This window comes from Lonchura striata, chromosome 1A (genome assembly GCF_050655825.1).
Source record: "Lonchura striata isolate lonStrDom1 chromosome 1A, ASM5065582v1, whole genome shotgun sequence".
Lineage (NCBI taxonomy): Eukaryota > Metazoa > Chordata > Aves > Passeriformes > Estrildidae > Lonchura > Lonchura striata.
In genome coordinates, this window is record NC_140741.1 from 11,668,035 (window position 1) to 11,686,675 (window position 18,641).

At 39.8% G+C, this 18,641-nt stretch overlaps 1 long non-coding RNA gene across 10 annotated transcripts in view; it reads right to left on the minus strand.

Annotated features, from left to right (window-relative positions):
• LOC146763378 (uncharacterized) overlaps positions 1 to 18,641 on the minus strand; it is a 67,978-nt gene that overhangs the window by 13,681 nt on the left and 35,656 nt on the right. For 8 of the 10 annotated variants that reach the window (XR_014952122.1, XR_014952121.1, XR_014952132.1 and 5 more), the window contains one exon: positions 13,742 to 13,828. This is a non-coding gene — a long non-coding RNA (uncharacterized LOC146763378). Of the gene's footprint in view, positions 1 to 2,663; positions 3,252 to 13,741; positions 13,829 to 18,641 lie in introns of those variants that run through there. The other 2 variants (XR_014952126.1, XR_014952133.1) reach the window with 2 other exon arrangements.

Sequence of the window (18,641 nt, forward strand, 5' to 3'; positions counted from 1 at the left end):
TTGCAGTCAAACTGAGAGTGCTGTTGCACATGTTTGGGTATTTTTGCCTTTTCCTCAGACTCCTAGCTGTCCACTTCAACCTATTGTAACATCCATTTTTACACATGGAACATCTTCTACTGCCATTGATTCCTCATGGAAAATGCTTTTTTTTTGTCCATCATCCCCTGCTAGCCTTGGCCACAAAGAAGTGCAACACCCTCAGCTATGGCTGCTGCAGGGGAGCTGATTGTTGCATTGCTCTGAGAGCTCCTTGTGACACTCAGCTGCTCATGCCTGATGCTGAAAAGTAAAATACCACTAAATAACAAAGTAAATAAACTATGTCCCTTCTCTGGGCCTCCTTTTTATGCCCACATCTTGTGTTGCCATGGCCCTTTCTGTCATAGCCTGCTGCACAATGAGCCATTGTGTGCTGGTAATCTAAACCCATGTGGGGCTCTCACCAGCTTTGTTCCTGGCATGTAGCTCCTCCCAGGCCTTAATTAGGGTTAATACAAACCTAGTGAGCTCTTGCTTCTCAGGAAAACCACAGATTTCACCCAGTTGTTCATGTCCAACACTTGGTGTCAAGCTTGTGACACCAACCCTCAGCAAACAGCTCTGGGCAGCTGGTGCGGGTCCCCACGGTTATGTGAGTTCCGCATGGGCTGGATTCCTATGATGTAACAAAATACAGTGAAAATTACAAGTATTTCACTGGAGAAGCATCAAACTGCAGTTTGGTTTCGCTTTCTACAGCCGGTTTGACAAATTGGGAGTTTTGTTTGGACTTGCTCAAAGCCAGAGCAGTAAGGAACACTTCTGCTTGTTCCAGCTTCTGTTTGCCAGAGAGGAAACATCCCTAACACGCAACATGTGTGTGCCAGCCCTCACATTGCCCTGAGCATTTCAGTAGAGATGCTCCCATGTCTGTGTTATTGGTGTCTTGTGAAGGCTGATCTAGGACAGAGATTAGAAAGAACTAAAGAATAAAGCAGGGATTTATTAAAAGGATCTCCTCCATGGATCCACCTTGGGCAGCATGAGAGCCCAGCCAGGGCTGCACCCAAGATGAACCAAAATGGTCCCAAAATGCACAACATCTCACTTTTATAAGTTCTGCTCCATTTGCATATTTGGGTTAATTGTCCAGTTCCAGCTTTAGCCCAGGCAGTCCCATCCTGCTGGTTTTTCTCTCTTCAGTCCATGTTGTTTATGCTCTTGGGCCTGAAATTTGGATCATTTATCCTTGAGCCTGAGATTTGGATCATTTGTCCTTGGTCCCCAGCTAGAGAAGGAATTGTTTTGTCTCCCTACTCTGTGCAGAGAACTCACCATCCCCTAATACGAAGCTCAGAACCACACACTAAAGCAGCACAAAATCTAAAAAAATACCAAAGCTAAAACCTGAGGCATCAGTGTTTCTGCACAGAGCCTTCAAAAGTCTCTGTGTATCTGGCTTTATTTGGATCTGCTTCCCTCATGGAGGTGGAGCGACTTGGGTTTGCCTATTTCACCTCACTGCACTTTGCACTCCAAACACCAGGTAAAGCCAGCGGGTTGGATGACTCCTCCCTCACAACCATGCAAACATGCCAGGATACCCAGACTACTAAAAGTAGATAAACAAGCAGAGCAAACACAAGTTCAGCCCTAGGTTCAGTCGATACCTAATTGCCCTGTGTCTTAGCCAGAATAACTGAGGGGCTCAGCAGCCTTTCATACTGGAGCTTCAGCATCTCTGCCAGCTCCACCCAGACACTGTCCAGCCTGAAAGACTTTCTTCCTGCTGGAATACCTTTGGAATTCGGATTTCTGCTCTAAACCTGGCTATTGCTGACAGCTCCTCAGGTACTGAGCCGTGATTTCCTCTGTGCCCCAATCATTGGGGCATATGAAGGTTGCTACTGAGGACCCTGGGAGTGTGAAAGCTGAAAAACTTTAGCTCCTTTCTTTTTTAGCTTGCTGAAGCCATGGCTGCTTCATATCCCACCTGGGAAAGACTTTTTTTCTGGTTTATTGGTACATGCAGCCCTGGCACTGGTGACACAGGATCACTGTGAGGACTGGGACTGCAGCAATGCTGCAATTTTTTCACTAAGAAAACATGTGACATCCTTGTGACAGACTGAAGCCTGACATGAGCTTTAGGGGTGCACAGCCCTATATAATTAAAAACCTTTAACATTTTCAGGTGTTTTGAAAGAGAGTGTTCTGCTTCTCCAAGTTTTTTTTTTTTTTTTTTTTACTTCTGTCACACATTACCACAGGTGGTCAAATGTAATTGTGTAACTACCGACTCATTTCTGTCAGGTTATACTTTAATGTCTCCATTTCTCAGTGCTATTCTGAAAGTAAAATGTTATCTACTAGTTCAGAAGCAAAAAATCCCCAAGACTTGCAGGTGACTGACAAATTAATTGACTTTCAAATTCCTGACTTACAAGTGTAAATAACTTTTAATTAAGTTTAAATACATTTTGCCTCTTCTGTGTTCCACTCACTCTTTCTAGAGTGAGTTTTCCACTCTCTCTTTCCAGAATCAAGCAGTTGCATATATGATATTGTCAGGACTCATCCACACAAGGGCCACCAATTGTCAGCATTGGTGCTTGGCACCAATCAACGCTGGATGGGAACTGTCAACATTAGTTTGTTATTTTACTGTAAAACTTCCATACCTTCTTTCTGTGAGCTCTCACAGGCAGTTCCTTGCAATACTGACTCCTTTTCTCTTCCTTCTACACAGCCAGCCAACTCCTTACTGTCCATCTCCCCTCCAAACCAGCTACCCCACTCTTTTATAACACCCATCCTTACTGGCCACAGCTGGGTCCTATTAAGGGCAGGGCTGTTCCTATTCCTTGGTAATTAGTACAGCTGCAACCCCTCAGGGGCAAGATTGCCTTCAGCACTATCCCTGTTCTCCTACAATCCATCCTCCCACATGATGTCCCCTGTAATTTTTTATTTCTGCTGTTTACAAGGCTACAGCTTTCAGGGCTGGTTGCATTGCAAATGTTTTAGGCATTATAGAGAGGAAAAAACAAAACAAAACAAAAAGCCTGAGCATGTTTAGTGGAGTTTAGAGGAAATTTTGATAACTCACTGTGGATATCATACAGAAGAAAATAATCTGATCGATTCATTAGACACACTGAAATCTCCCTATACACTGATTTTGCTGGTGCAACTCATTTGATGCAACACAAGATTGTAGATCTTTCAGTGCAGGGCCTTCTCTAATCAAGTCATATAAGTGGTCAAATTATAGGAGTACCAAAGCACTTTATCCAACAAAATATTAATATTAGGGGTGGGCAGAATTCTGATGATTCATCATTAAAAACCAAAAAATTTAATCACAATAAATATTCCAGCCTATGAATCACAACCAAGTCTCTCTTTTCCCTCAAAGCCTCAAATGCAAGATGGAGATAGTAATGTTAACTGATGTATCACCATGAGGTACTGCTGGCTCTTACATAATTTTTAAACACCTGAAAAAAAGGAAAAAAAAAGCTCCCTACACTTAAACTTATTTTGCTTTCAAGTTAAAGCTACTGTCATTTTTTGTGAGCAGAAAACAAGTGGCATTTCAGGCTGATATCACTTGGTGCTAAATCATTTTTTTGGCCATCAGAAATAGTGAATTTCCCTCAGCAGAAAGTAATAGGCTGTGTCAACATAACGAGCCTAACCAGTCTGGGCAATCTGCTTATTGATGTAACTCTATTGCTAGTCAATGAAGGCAGAACTTGTTTGTGAAACACTACAGTTTGTACTCCTAGAGCACTGCTGGACTACAATTCAGGTACTTATCTTCAGAAAAATGCAGAAATTTAAAATAGCCCAGTTTTATTTTGTGTTAAAGAAAAACACATTTTGCTACTTAGCCACTGGAGCCATGCTCTGTCCTGCTCAGCTTGACAGCAACAATAAGTGGTTTTCTAAGACACATAGAAATTTCAATTACTTTTATTGTAAGTATTCATGCAATTTACTCCTGTTCTTTCTGGATTTTGCAATAGACACTCTGAGTTGTCAGCAAAACAAAATGTTCAGGCATGTCATAATGAGAGTTTTTTGTTATCTTAGAGGTAGCACACTCTGAGCTATCTTTTTCATTCAGGTCTTTTATCAAGACTGAATATTTATAAGCTCTCGTATAGCTCAGCAAAAAGAAAAAGTGAAAAGATACCACTCATTTGATCTCAGTTTAGCCTTAATTACTTAATGATCCTTTATAATGGTTGTTTCCTAAGACAGGTTACTGCTTACCATGTACCAGACACTGGGAATGGGACATTACTGGTATCCATAAAAATGTTTACTCGTTTTTCACAGCCACAATGCCTTTTCCACATAGCAGCCATACAGGAATTTTTACTGTGTGTAGACATTTTGGAGGATGGTGTTGATAGTGATACTGAGAATTAGATTATGCTGTGGTCTACTAAAGATCTGTCTTCCAGTTTTCAAACACTCTTTGCGGTGTCTCATTTAAATACATGGCTCAAACATTCTTGCACAGGTGGGTGTTAAGATGCTGGATCCCAATTTCAAAAATAGAAATGCTGAACAAGACAAGCCTATTGTACAATATAGGTGCTGCCAGTGGCATGCTGGGGTTTAAATTTGAGCTGTTTCTTTGGTTTTAAGAGTGTATGGGTGTGTAGATAACAATGATTTTGAGCTCAGATTTACTTTTGTTTTCTAACAGTTTGGGAAATACACCCTGAAACTTCAGGTAGAACTCTTACTCTCCCTTATTTTTTGTTTTTATGAAACTAAAAGCAAACAGCATTTTCAGCTACTCCAAAACATCCTTTTGAAGATGTCTTGCACAGCAACTTTAACAGTTACATCTGATAGTGTATGTGGATGGTGCTGAATTTCTGAAACTGAGGAGTCTCTCTAGATGTTTTTCACAGCCTATTCTGATTTGCTGATGATTTTACAAAAACCAAAGTGTCCTATCCCGTTTTGGAATGGCGAGAAAAAAAACAACCCCAAACACAGAAACAACAAAAAAACTCCATAGCAAAACAGAACAGAACACCACCACCAAAAAAAAGAAAACCCAAATCAAATTGCAACCTGAAACAAAAAGAATAACATTGTATTCATGTAAATTTTTGGGCATCCTGAGAGGAAACTTTGGATTTCTGAGCACACTCCAGACAGGATTCTCATCTGGTTTTGTAAAGGTAGATTTGTTTTGAATGTAGTTTTCAGTCATTCAGAGTATCTGTTGTTCACAGGGTGTGGGTGGTATTCGGTCAGCAAAGAGGAAAGCTGGTGCTCAAGCTTTTTAGCAGCTTGTTTGCTTTTGCATAATGCTTGTAAGTTGTGTTTCTAATAAGAAAATTTTATTGGATTTTTGCTTTTTCTTAAAGGGACTCAGTTGAAAAATCCCCTGATTTTATAGAGCAGGTTCTTGGCTTTATGGGACCCTGGAGGAGTATCCTAAATTATCTCTGTCTTTTTTAGTCAAATGGAAGATCCAAAAGAATTGGTTACATACCAGCCCCTAACTCCCACACCTCCTCCACCCCCAGTCTCTATTCTCCAGCCTTTGTGCAGAATTATCCCCTTTCATTTACAAATGATTAGCAAGTCAGTGTCCCCAGATGGTGCCTGGTGCAATTTAATTTGCATATGCAGTTCTTGCACTCTAATGAAAGGTTCTGCTTCTTTTTATAACATTTTTTTAAGAGTTTATGCCTGCTTTTCTCTCCTTCCTGTCATTTCGTTTCCTTCTAATAACAAAAATACATTTTCTTCCAGGTGGGAGAGATACTTGGCAGCTCGGGTCTGTAAGGCAGGTGTGCTGAGCAGGGAAATCAGAGCGAGGGTAGTGCAGAGCACAGCAAAGTCTTGTTTTTGAAAGGCAAGGTGTTAGGTCAGTCCTTGAGCTGCTTTGGCAGTACTTGAAGGCTGCTGAGCTGGGAGCTGTGTCTGTGAAGTGGTGGCTGGGTGGCCCTGGTGCTGCTTTCAGGGGTGACAGGGTAATGGGCAGCAAAAAGCAGGTCAAGGTCTCAGAGCACTGCTGTGAAACCACTTTGCCCACTCAGCACTCCAGCCTTGTGCAGGACCCTCCCTCTGACTCTTCTTTTCCAGATGTTATCAGAGGATCTGCCAATTTGCAGAGAAACTGAGCAGTTTCCTTTTTACCTACACTCGTGCAGGGTGAAGAATTTCCCCCTAATATGAAATGATTGAAATGAATGTAGTCATCTTTGCCTTCTCTTGAAATAACAATCCCTGCAACATATTAACTGCAGGAAGAACAAAAAAAAAGCAGCTGTTGGTGACTAATGTTGATTGTACTGTGAGGTTTTCAGCAGATAATTTTATTTAAGTATTTGGGTTTAAGACTAAATAATTGACACAAATTAATGCAAACTAATAGGGTTATTTCTAGATGGAAGTAATTTCTTGAGGGAAGTACTGTGGCAGTTGTTTCTTTGATTGCATCTACTGTTTGCTTGAGACCATATTTTATACTGTGACACTAAGTAAAAACTAATTGGTAGAAAAAAAGTGTGAAACTGAGACTGATTTTATTTTTTGGAATTCCAACACAGTCTTCTACAGACTTAGTTTAGTCCAAAAGAAGAATCAGGGCTTTTGTCTTCACATCAAAGCAACTTCTGAACCTGATATTTCACTTTGCAAAGGAGTTCTTGATATACCATGTGGAATGAAAAGCTGTGCATCTAAGCTCTATAATTGCCACCTATGAACTGATATGTATTCTGGAGCTGCAATGGTTTGGACAGTGACCATATTAAACTTCTCCCCTTGGATTAGTTTATAGAAAAATATATGAAACACAAGCCAATTGTTGTGGAGTGATTAGGGCCATGCAGGATCTGTGTAAGATGTGTTCACTGTCACCTCAAGACAGCAATTCTGGTATTTGATGCAGAAAGAATTTAATGAAGAATAAAAAAAATGGGCTCTCCTTGTACAAAAGAATAGCTGCAAGTGGTAGGAAACACCCTGCCTTGTTTTAGCTGCCAGCAGAAATAGAATTGTTCAAGAAATTGAGAAAACTTTCCAAGTCCAGTTGATTTTATTTTAAATATTTGAGGGTTTTTTTTGTCTTTCATGTATACCTAAAGATACCCTAGGCAAAACCTAAGAAACCAACAAATTCTCATGCTCTTTAGGTTTGAAAAATGAGTACAATAGATGCAAGATTTTGATTTAACCCCTAGAAGCCCACACATTTTCAGTTTCCACTAATGATCTTTGCAGAATATCTCTGCTTGAGTTTGAGCTGTAGGTGCAAAGAGTTTGGTGAATCAAATGCAAAAATTTATGATAAGGAAACAGTGAAGCTGAAAAGAAAAAAAAAACATCAAGAAGCCACTGGAAGTGTGAGATGAGAAATCTTTTTGTTACAATGTACTTGTAAATACAATACCCTGTGGATGCATTGGAAGGACAGATAAAAAAATCACTAATAATTGTTAAAACCAAACAAAAGCTTGCAGAATTATTGGAATTATGCCTGGAGTTAGGAGAGATCAAAGGTTTAGGCAATCTAGGCTAACTAACACGGAAGAGTCATGGGTTTAATGTCAGTCAATCATTATATGTTAGTTCCAGTACATCTGCTTCAAGAGATGCATCCATACAGACACCCTTCAAAAAGGAGCCAAAGACTTAAAGCTCCTTCTGCAAAGAGAAAATTCACTTTCCCCCCTCTCCCAAAAGCTTTTTGAGGATTTAAAGCTCCAAAGACCATCATTAACTCTCCCAAGACTCAATGTAGGCTGCCAGTATTATACAAAGAATTAGAAAATATAGAAAAACTGTACCATGAACCCACAGGCTAAATTATGCCATGAACTTACAGGCTAAATCGTGGAGTGGTTTGAACTTGTGACACTGCCTGGGTCTGTACTCATCCAAAGGGATTTTGGGAGGCTTGACTTGAAATTTGCCTTTCCAAGGACTCAAGAATCTTATCTTTCTTTGTGGCAGGTGCCTTGAGGGCACAGATCAGAACCAGAGCTCAGAGGGCAGGTGGGACAGCCTGAGATTCCAAACCCTTTCACACTGGTGACTGCTTTATTTGGGATATTGCTGCAGAGTCCTCCATAAGCCAAGGCTTTCCCTAGTAATTACAGGGAATCCTCTCCAGAGCTGGCTCTGGGGATACTTTAGAGCTCATCTCTAGACAGGTACAATTTTGGCTTTGACAGCATTTCTGGAGCATTAACCACAGCAATGCAGACATATCCATAAGGCTGGATTTTCAGAGGGAGCGAGCAAGAATGTGTCAGAAACACCAAAAAATTGGAGTGAAAATAGATGCTCCTGTCTGAATTGCTAGAAGACTATGGTAAAGATAGAAAATAGAAAGTTCTGGTTTGGCACAGTTCTTATAAACTATGCTAATAAGAAACACACCCAATAATTCCACATTAATGGAAGGCCAATAGCTTTTTAAAATTTTGGTTGCACCAAAGAGGTTTTGTGCTTTTCTGCCCTGAGCAAACTTGAAGCAGTGGCAGGTATTTAAATGAAGAAGCAAAAACTTTAATAAAAAGAAAAGCATTCTGTTCTACTTGGAATAAAGACTCAAAATATTTTATATTCCTCACTTTTTTTTTTGCTTATGTTCCTTATGGATATATAATTGACATCACAGGGGTTTTTTTAATACACTTCTTTGAATACTAAGCCTTCTCAAATGTGAGCCATGACACTGAGGTGGATATCCCCTGCAGAAAAGCACAAACCTGATAGTTTTACTGTTGTAAAATATTACAGGATTAAGCAGGTTTATTAGTCTAGTCAAACTTTGGAGAGTAAGAAGGTAAGGAAATTCCTGGAAAATCTTCAGAAAGGAAAATTTACCTGTCTCAGTAGTGCGAGTAGTCAAAAGGAGAAGAGATTTTCCCTGTGGATAAAATGGGACATTTAAAGCCTAAAGAAGTTTCTAAATTGGTTGCATCTAGCATAGGAAATTATTGGGGTTTTTTTCAGCTTCTGATACAGGCAGTGCCTGGGAATGTAGCTGTGCAATGAATTCATTTGGCACAAGAAGCTTTTGGGTGATGCTCAGATTACTCCTTGCTAAGAAAAAATTACCCATGGTGAGACTTAAGATGATAAGCTAAACCCTCCACATATAGGATAAATCCTGCGCCCTCCTGAATAAAAGGATGGAGGAGTGGATGTTGTGGGCAAGGCACAGCTTGCCCACTTCTGACTGGCCAACACCTGTGTCAGCCTTTTCCCTTGCAGCAGGGACCGTGAAGCAGAGCTGAAGGAAGGAGGTGTTTGCTGCACCAGAAATCTCTGATAACAGTGTTTTCCCTCTGCCTTAGTCTCCTGCCACAGGAAGGAACCTGCTGACAGAGAGAACTGCCTCCCTCTCCTCTCTCTTTCTTCCTGAACCACAGATGAGCAGCTGTGGGGTGAAGCTTCCTTTGAAAATCCACAGTATGACCAGAAAAGTGGGCTGAAATTCTCCCTTCCCTTCAGTCAATACTTCAAAATAAAACCTAAGAAAAAGGTAGTTATTGAAAGAAAGAGTCTCCTTCCCAGCACCTCCCAGGGACAAGACTGATGTGCTATTTTCCTGCTGCCTGGAACTACCTTGTGGCTTTTTAAAAGTGTTGGCTTTCAGGATGCTGATTTTTTGCCATGCTAGTTGTTATAATTGCTATTGTGAAATATCTCACATTTTCCATGCATCATACTGGCAACTGGAGTGTGCAACAGTTTAGGAAGGAGAGGTGCTTAGGAGTTACAGAGCTTTATTTCTCATAACCAAGTCCTTTATTTGACAGGGATTCTTTATCTTATTAGACGTCATCTCTTAGCTCTGGAAAAGATCAAACCAGCATGTTAATAAATGCTCGCTAATTCATGCAAAAATAGCACTTTGTGCCCTCCACAAGACAATGCTCTCCTAGGAAAATCACCACTGGTTTTGGAAAGTTAAATTACAGCCCTCATCATAAGCATTTATATCTGAACCAATGATTATGCCAGCAGAAGTCATAACCATTTAGGTATGAAGGCCTGTAGCCAAAACGCTGGTGCTACTCTTATTGTTGTGTGACCTTTTTTATGTTTCCAAGAAAGCTTTGCTGTGCTGGGAAGAATCTCCTGACCTAAGCTTTTGAAAAGATTGGCAGACTCTTCTGGGTGGGAGGCTGCATGAGAGCAAAGGATAAATATTTGCAATACAATGGAGATAGAGAGGCTGGAAATGTTACTGCAGCATCAAGGCTTTATTTTACTTTTGAATTTGGGTAAGTGCCAAAAGGACTAAATCAGTACACTGGAAAATGCAAGAATGAACCCTCTTGAAAGAAAAAGATAAGCTACTAGAACCAGGAGTACAAATTTTATTCTGAATATGACTCTTGGAATATTTTCACATCTGAACCTGAAGTAATACTAATGGAAAAAAGTATTGTGTTATTATTTTCAGCCGATATATATCTGCCTTTATAATTTACATAAGTCTTGTAGTAGAATATTAACTTCCATTATTTATGAATCTATTGAACTTTGCGAGGATGTACTGACAGTTGAAGGATTATAATTTTAAAGGCAGTTCAGTTCACATCATAAATATCCTAAAAGGTCACATACTACCTTACAGTATCTTCTGAAGGACAAGGAGCTTAAAGTCAGAGTGGTTTCTGTCAGTTCAGAAAAAGTTCCATCAACATTATCATTTTAGGAATCAACATGTACCAATTTATCACCCTCTGGGAATATTTTTCCACATGTTTCTGTGAGAATACTGAGCTCCCATGGAGTCACTCTTTGGAGTCCCTCCTCTTGGTTCTTACCAGACCTCCTCACTCTGGGGTTAAAGAACAAAGTGAAATCCCAGTGTTCATGCAATGTGGACATCGCAATACCAACGTCAGCTGCATCCCTAGCATATCTTTCTCTTACATCTACTCTCCCTGGAAGTACCAGAAATTAAAAAAAGGCATTCAGTATTTTTTGGCAGCTAGGTCAGCTTAAAGGGCCACTGACTAGAGTAGCATGATTTCATTTGTAGGACCGCAGAATCATAGAAGATCCTCACTTGGAATGAATACGCAAGGATCATTGAATCCAGCTCCTGGCTGTGTCCAGGACACCCAAGAATCATACCATGAGCCTGAGAGCATTCTCCAAACACTTCTTGAGCTCTGGCAGGCTGGGGGCTGTGAGCACTTCCCTGTGGAACCAGTTCCAGTGCCCAACCACCCTCTGGGTGAAGAGCCTTTTTCCAAAATCCAACCTAAACCACCCCTGACACAGCTGCATGTCATTAGTAACTGTTAATTTCCTGCTTCTTGATGATCCAAAGGTAAATAGTGACATCATTCCCAATTACCTCTTTTCAACAGAGAGGGGAAAATAAAGCATTTATTAACTCCCTGTAATAAAACCAATGAATAGATCGCAGTGAAAAATTTGGAGTATTTCATTGCATTAAAATGTGTGCCTGTAAAATTTCTTGTTAACTCTGTTTTATACTCTTGAGTTATCTGTCATAATAAAAAGTACTAGGACAGATTTATAAGAACTTTTCATTATTAAAATGCAAAGGAGACTGACAAATATAAACTGATGCTCTTTGGCTGGAATACGAAGTTTTTCCAAGTGAGTTTTAAACAGCCTCTTACATTCACATTCATTGGCAGCAACAAAGAAGAGGGCCCAATATCCATATGAGTCATATACAGATTTATTTTTGTTCTCTACTGAGTGAAAGACAGAAAACACCCTAATTTTTTTTTTATTTAAACAGTTCCTTAATGCAAGTCTCTCACACTGTATCCCTGTTTCATACAGCTTAAAGGACTGGGGAGAACAAAGCAGTAGGTGCTGACAGTCTGTGTGCTAACAGAGCTGGCATCAAGTGGAGAGCCTGTTTTAGATTGCCTGCCTTAAAACAAACTCACCTATTCAAATATGAGGAGCTGAGGTTCATGAAAAAAGTCAGCAAAATTCTTTCTTAAGCAGATAAATACTGTGATTATTTTAGTGTTTTCATTCTTATGCCAAAGACAAATTTGCTTTTGTGTTTTTAGAAGCAAAACACATGCACAATTGCAAGGTTTCCAGTTTGGGATTAACAAAAATAAAATATAAAAAGAAATAATATAATAAAATATAAATATAACTAATATAATAAAATATAAATATAATAAAAGAGATATAAATAATTGCCTAGAATATAAATGTTCCAAGAAAAGAAAAAAAAAAAAAAAGCCTGTGGCTTTCATTTTTTACCTCTCATAATGGAAAATAAGCCCCAACCATCAGTGGGTTCTCAGAGGTGACAGCATAAACTTCTTGAGCTGAAGTAAAAAAGGAGAGCGAGACAGGACTGTCCAAAGAAACTCCCAAGGAAGTTAGGTAAATAAACTCCAGAAATCAAGATGGAGCCACAGGATCAGATTACCACCCTGAGCACTTTCCTTGGGAAGGAGCGTGTGATCCAAGCCCTCAGCTCCTGTTGGAAATGTGTGCTTCTGACTGCTCTTAACTATTTCAGAATCAGGATTACACCCACCAGCTTCAGGGAGACTGCTTGTTAGATAAAGGATAACAAATCTGGTCCTGAAGTGGTAGACTCTCTTGATGAATGTGCATCCTAATTCTCAATGACATTTAAGTGAGTGAAACATATGTACAGAGAAAATAAAATGCCAAAATGTGTTGCTTTGCCAAGTTGCCACAGTTGGACGCTTTCAGTAAATTTCCAGTGTGTTTGTTGATAAATCCTTTGTTTTGAATAAAACATTATTTCATTTTTAGAGTAGATTTAGAGTGTCAGGTCCTTAAAGGCTAAGCAATACCTTGGTTGGTTTGCAACACCTCTGAGAGAAAGAAATTCCTTTACTTTTCCCCTAGATATCTGCAACAGATCTGAATTTTCTAGTAGCTAATTTATTTGTTATACAGATATAAATTTTTAAAAGCTCAGAGGCAAATATCAGTTCAAAGGTCCTAAATGTTTATTGCTAGAAGTAGAAATGAGCTTGGTTAATTGTTAAACAATGAGCAATTTCCTGGGTGATTCAATACATCACAGGAGATAGGAAGCCCTGATTAGGACCTCAGAAATTATTGAACAGGATAGATTACAAAAACAAGCTTAAAATGCAAAGAACACAAGAGATGAATTAGTTTAGCATAAATACTATTATCTTCAAATTCCATTATGGGGTGGTTTTTTTTTTGTGTCACTCTACAGCGTGTTTCAGAGCTTGCTGAAGTTATGGAAAATACAGTGAGATGGCAGCGAATATCTGGAATTAAACCTGGATATTAATTAATTTTTAATTAATATTATTATATATAATAATTATATTATTATTATTAATGAATTAATTTTGCACTAGTCAAGAGAGAGATCTATACACTCCAATTAAAATTTAATACTGTAGAACAGCAACAAACAATTTTAATTAGCATTAGATTGCTCCATAATACTAGTTAACATAACAGTAGCTAATTCACATCCATAGCAAGTGATTCTGTGATGCAGTTCACATAGCACAGCAAGCCCTGAACTAACAACGCTGTGGCTGTTTCCTCTGTCAGAAACCTTGTAGAAATCAGGAATGGCTGAACAAGGAAGTGACAACATTTGGAAAAGCACAGTGTGCTTTCCCCAGGTAAAGAATTCATTTCCATGTGTACCTATTAACTTCTCACCCTGTAAATCTCAGGGCTGCATCAACCCAACCTGCAAAGTCCATCTGACAGGTACCTGGGATGGAAGGGACAGAGCCAACAGCTCCCAGCAAGGGCCTCTGTGTGCTCTCTGACCACAGCTGCTGTCAGATGTCCAGACAAGCTGTAAACACACAGAAAATACACAGTTTATATTGCCGAATATTCCCAGTATCCACCACTGCAACTCAAGAGCTTCTTATTGGTTAAAGTGAGCAGAATCCTGATCCGCGCCTGGGTGTTGGCCTAATCATCTGGCAGTTTTTGAAATCATCCTTAAGATATTGCTCCTTTCAAATCCTGAGCAGAGACCTCTTGATGCTCTGGGGCAAACCCCACTGTCCTGTGGAATCACTGTCCTGGGAACATTTCCTTCTGTCATCACATTCCTGAGGTCACTCCCTGCACTTTTATTCACTTTTGTGCATCAGTACAAATTGTTTGTGACTGCTGCTTCCTTCTTCTTTTCACTCAAAATATTTCTAACAATAAGCAGTTATTGTATTTTCTGTCCAGCGGGTATCTCTATAATAGATACCTATAATATAAGTTTAGACATTGCCTCTGCCACTTGATGAAAAACCTTGAAGTTGCAAGGAAAATTACCATAAGGGGCTGGAGCTTGGAGTGGATTTCTTACCATGTTTTTTGTCAAGCTTGAAAATCTGCAGCATCTCAGACCAAGTGAAGGCTCAGCCTGATGGGAAACTGAATATTTTTTCTGCAGAAGCTTATAGAAATTAATTGTAGGTAATATAGCTACAGAAGAAAAATCAAAGTTTTTGAAATGTGGCACTATGGCAGCCACATTGCATTAAAAAATGTTTTTTTTAATGCAATGTGGCTGCTATAGGTTATTTCAAAATGACTTGTAAACTAGAAAACTTCTAAAATGTAAATAGATTAATCATAGTTTGCAATTTATCCAAAATATCCCATTAACGTTGTGTTATTTTAAACAGATGTAATCACTTCTAAGCTCCATATATATTTTCTTTTTGATATCCTTGCCAATATCAATCTCATTAGCATTTAATTCACCAATGTGACTGAAAAAAGCTGGATGTTTGCATTACTGAAGAAGATGTTAGTTAATGTAGCAGATCCAGAAGTTCCTTGGAAAATTTATGCATTGAATGAGCAGATGAAAGGCAGTTTTACCAAATACACATTAAATCATTAACCAAAATAAAGCTAAAATCCAAGGTAAATTTTAATGTATGTAAGGAGTGATGAGTGATGGTGATATTCTTAAACATTTAAGAATGTTTTGTGGCTTCTTTCTAGCCAAAGATTAAATTGCTCTGGAGTAGTTTCATCTACTACTCTGAAATAAACTCCATTACACTGAGTACTCTGGTTTTCTCCACAAGCCTACGTAAAACCATGCTAGATTTTAATTAAGGCTTAATTTGTAAAACATTAACACATAAAGGAATTTTTTTTTTAAGACAATCCCAATTGTCAAAAAAAAGTTTTGATTTCAAACAAGGACTTTCACAAAGTTCAGTGTTGTCAGAACCAACAATGGTTCAAACCATTCCAATAATGACTATTTACAGAAGAGATGGAATGACTCACAAAAAGAGCTTTCAAGGCAAACTGTAGCAATACATTCCCAGAGAGTAGCCAGTTTCTTTTCAATTGTCAGATGCTCACTATGATCTAAAAGGGTTCAACTGCAGTGATTTGTACCACTCTCCATTTTCATCGATGCTTCACAATTCATCAGTTTTAAACCTAAATAATACTGTACCCCACTGCAAATGTTCCTCTAATCTTTCCTCCTCCAACGATCTGATCTGCAGAACTACAGGGGGAAAATCCCCACTGTTCAGCACTAAATATAAATCCTGCATGAAACAGATGTCTTCCCTTTATCTTTTCCAATGCTTTGGTATCACATTTAATGACCTGTCTATGATTTCCCTTATTTCCTGTCTTTTAATAAGGAAAAAAGAGCAGACAAATCCACTGTAATACACTGATCTCTTTGAAGTCTCCCATCTGATAATTATAGATAAAATGATCCTAAAGAATATAAAACCCCACAAGTTTAAGGGAACAAACGTGCAATGTATCTATAATATAATACTCTGTTGTACCTTGCTATTTATTATAACCTTTCTTCTTTGATTATCATACAAAAACCCTGAGACACCAATTGGTGTCAAATTGTATTATTACAATTTCACAGTGTAATTCCTGAATATTGCTAGAATTATTTTAAATACTGATTTTTTTTTGGTTCAAAATGTTATTTAAAGAAAAAGAGATACATCCAGGATGCATATCTCCTTTCCTAGTGCTCACCTCTTTAACACTTGATTGATAGACTCTCCAGGTTGGATTTCCAAAATAATTGAAAAAGTTAGGCAGGAATCTGAGTGTCCTACTTTCTCTGAAATCCCTGTTATTTCCTCAGTTTCATTGAAATTCTCAGCATATCCTATAGAGATTTTCAAGGTGCTGGCTTCCTTATCAATGCCAGAATTCACCACATGGCTGAGAATTATCTCCTACCCCTTGCTCTGTACAACAGCAAGTTCCACAATAGTAAATCAGACTTTCATCCCTCAGAAACATCCTCTGCATATGTTAAAACTCGGCTTGAAGATTTTGCATTTCCTGGAAAAAATTATGGCAAAGTAGAGATCTGGATTCCTCGTGTTTCATAAGCAGGAGGGCTGCAAGGGGACTGGATTGAGAGGAGATAGAGAAAGTGTGTCTGGAATGGAAATCAATTCCTGCAGAAAACCTTACACTCTCCCTAATCTCTCCTCTTGTTCAGAGAACAAAGCAGCTGCAGCAAGTCATTTCTAGGTCCTTGCACTTGTGCAGCTCAGTATAATTTAGTCATGAACTCTCTAACTTAGAAAGTTACTCTGCTTCCTATCTTCCTCACAGAGTAAAAGACTTCCCTCATGGCCAGTTTGATTATTTCATTTTTCTGTTTAATCCTGTTGTCTCTTTTGCTCACTCCACTGGATTTCATTTTCTTGGTACCTTCTTCCCTGCAGGCCTGGGTGAGTGCTGAGGACTTCTCCAAAGTCTCCAGTCAAGGCAGGGTCTCCAGCCCTGATCCACTGTGGTAGTTCCTCCACTGAACCTGTGTCACTTTGTCAATTACTTTCTTGTCCTGGGATTTGAGAATGGACACAGCATTCCAGCTTTGTTGCCTGTGACACTGTGTCTCCTGGCATCTCTGAGAGTGCAAATTATTTTCTGCTGTATCAAAATGTTGTCTGAGCTATTTATTACAGCACAAAGGGGGATTGCTTGGCAGGATGTCTTAGGTGACAAATGGGGGTGTGTATCCTATTGCCATCTGTTAGAGGTGGGGCAAGTATCTTCTGTTCATTGGGCAGTCTGCTTTATCTCTGCCACAGCTGGTCCTCCATCCAGAAGATATCTTCTGCTAATGGGCTATTAATTATTAATTATCTCCTGTTCATGGGCCAGTGAGTGTCCCTGCATGGCTGATAAAATTACATCAGCCCATTGAGAGATGCTCTGCCCAGGGGGAGGAGCCAAGCACTCCTACCTGGATACAATCTGACTTTGGGAACACCACAGCAGCCTTTGCCCACTGCATTCCCAGACGAACAGCTTTCTTCTCCCCTGTTGGCATCAGTGCTTGGCACCAATCTACACTGGATGGGAACCAGCTATCACCATCAGTTCATCATCCTACTGTAAAATTTTCATACCTTCTCTCTGGGAGCTCTCACAGGCAGCTCCTTGCAGCACTGACTCCTTTTCTCTTTCTTCTGCATGGCCAGCTGATTCCTTCCTGTCCCTCACACAGCCACCTAACCTTTACTCCTCACAGCACATCCAACAACTCCAACTCTCCTCCAAACCAGCTACCCCACTCTTTTATAACACCCATCCTTACTGGCCACAGCTGGGTCCTATTAAGGGCAGGGCTGTTCCTATTCCTTGGTAATTAGTACAGCTGCAACCCCTCAGGGGCAAGATTGCCTTTAGCACTATCCCTGTTCTCCTACAGTCCATCCTCCCACACTCCACTGCATTCCCAGAGGAGCAGCTTTCTTCTCTGCGTTCCCAGAGGAAGCCCAGGCCCATCTCCACCAGCCCTGGAGCTCCAGAGGAAAACTCCCCCCTTGTCCAGGATCCCTGCTCCACCAGAGCCACAGCTGGCACTGCAGGAGGGCTGAGCCACCATGGAATGGTACTGCTGCCACCACCCTGACCCCCAGGGTATAGATTATTCTGACTCTGTCAGTGTTGTTTTGTATTACTTCATTTTTTTTTCTAATAAAGAACTGTTATTCCTACTCCCATATCTTTGCCTGAGAGCCCCTTAGTTTCCAAATTATAATAATTCAGAGAGTTTACACTCTCCATTTCAAGGGAGATTCCTACCTCCCTTAGCAGACACCTGTCTTTTTAAACTGAGACACATAATTAATTAGCTCTTTAGGTAACAGGTAAAAGAATAGCTTTAAAATTTGGGGAAAAAGCAGCCAACTTGCACAGGAAAATTTAGAACAAGTGAATCTGGTCCTTCTGCCCAACCTGAACGTGCTTTTGCCGTAATGCAAGGCCTTCAGTGCTCCTGGCAGTATCTGATCCTACAGGATATGGAAGAAGCTCCATCTTTCAGGCTGGGGAGCTGGTGGGCTGGATTGGCACTTTGGGAATGCACAGCATACAGAAGGAAAACGATCTATTTGCTGACATTTCGTCTTTGCTCATGCATTTGTTGGACTGACAAGTAACTGTGGAATGCAGATGCATAAGGAAACCTTTTTAAAGAGAGCAATGAATCAGTGTTTGAGACTGATGTTGCTTATGATGACAACTCCCTGGATCTCCACGGCATTTCTCCTGTCAGACACTCATCTTTATGTCATGTCCCATAGCTTGTTTTCCTTTACCTCAAGTCCCCTCTTCCCTAGTTATCTTTCACT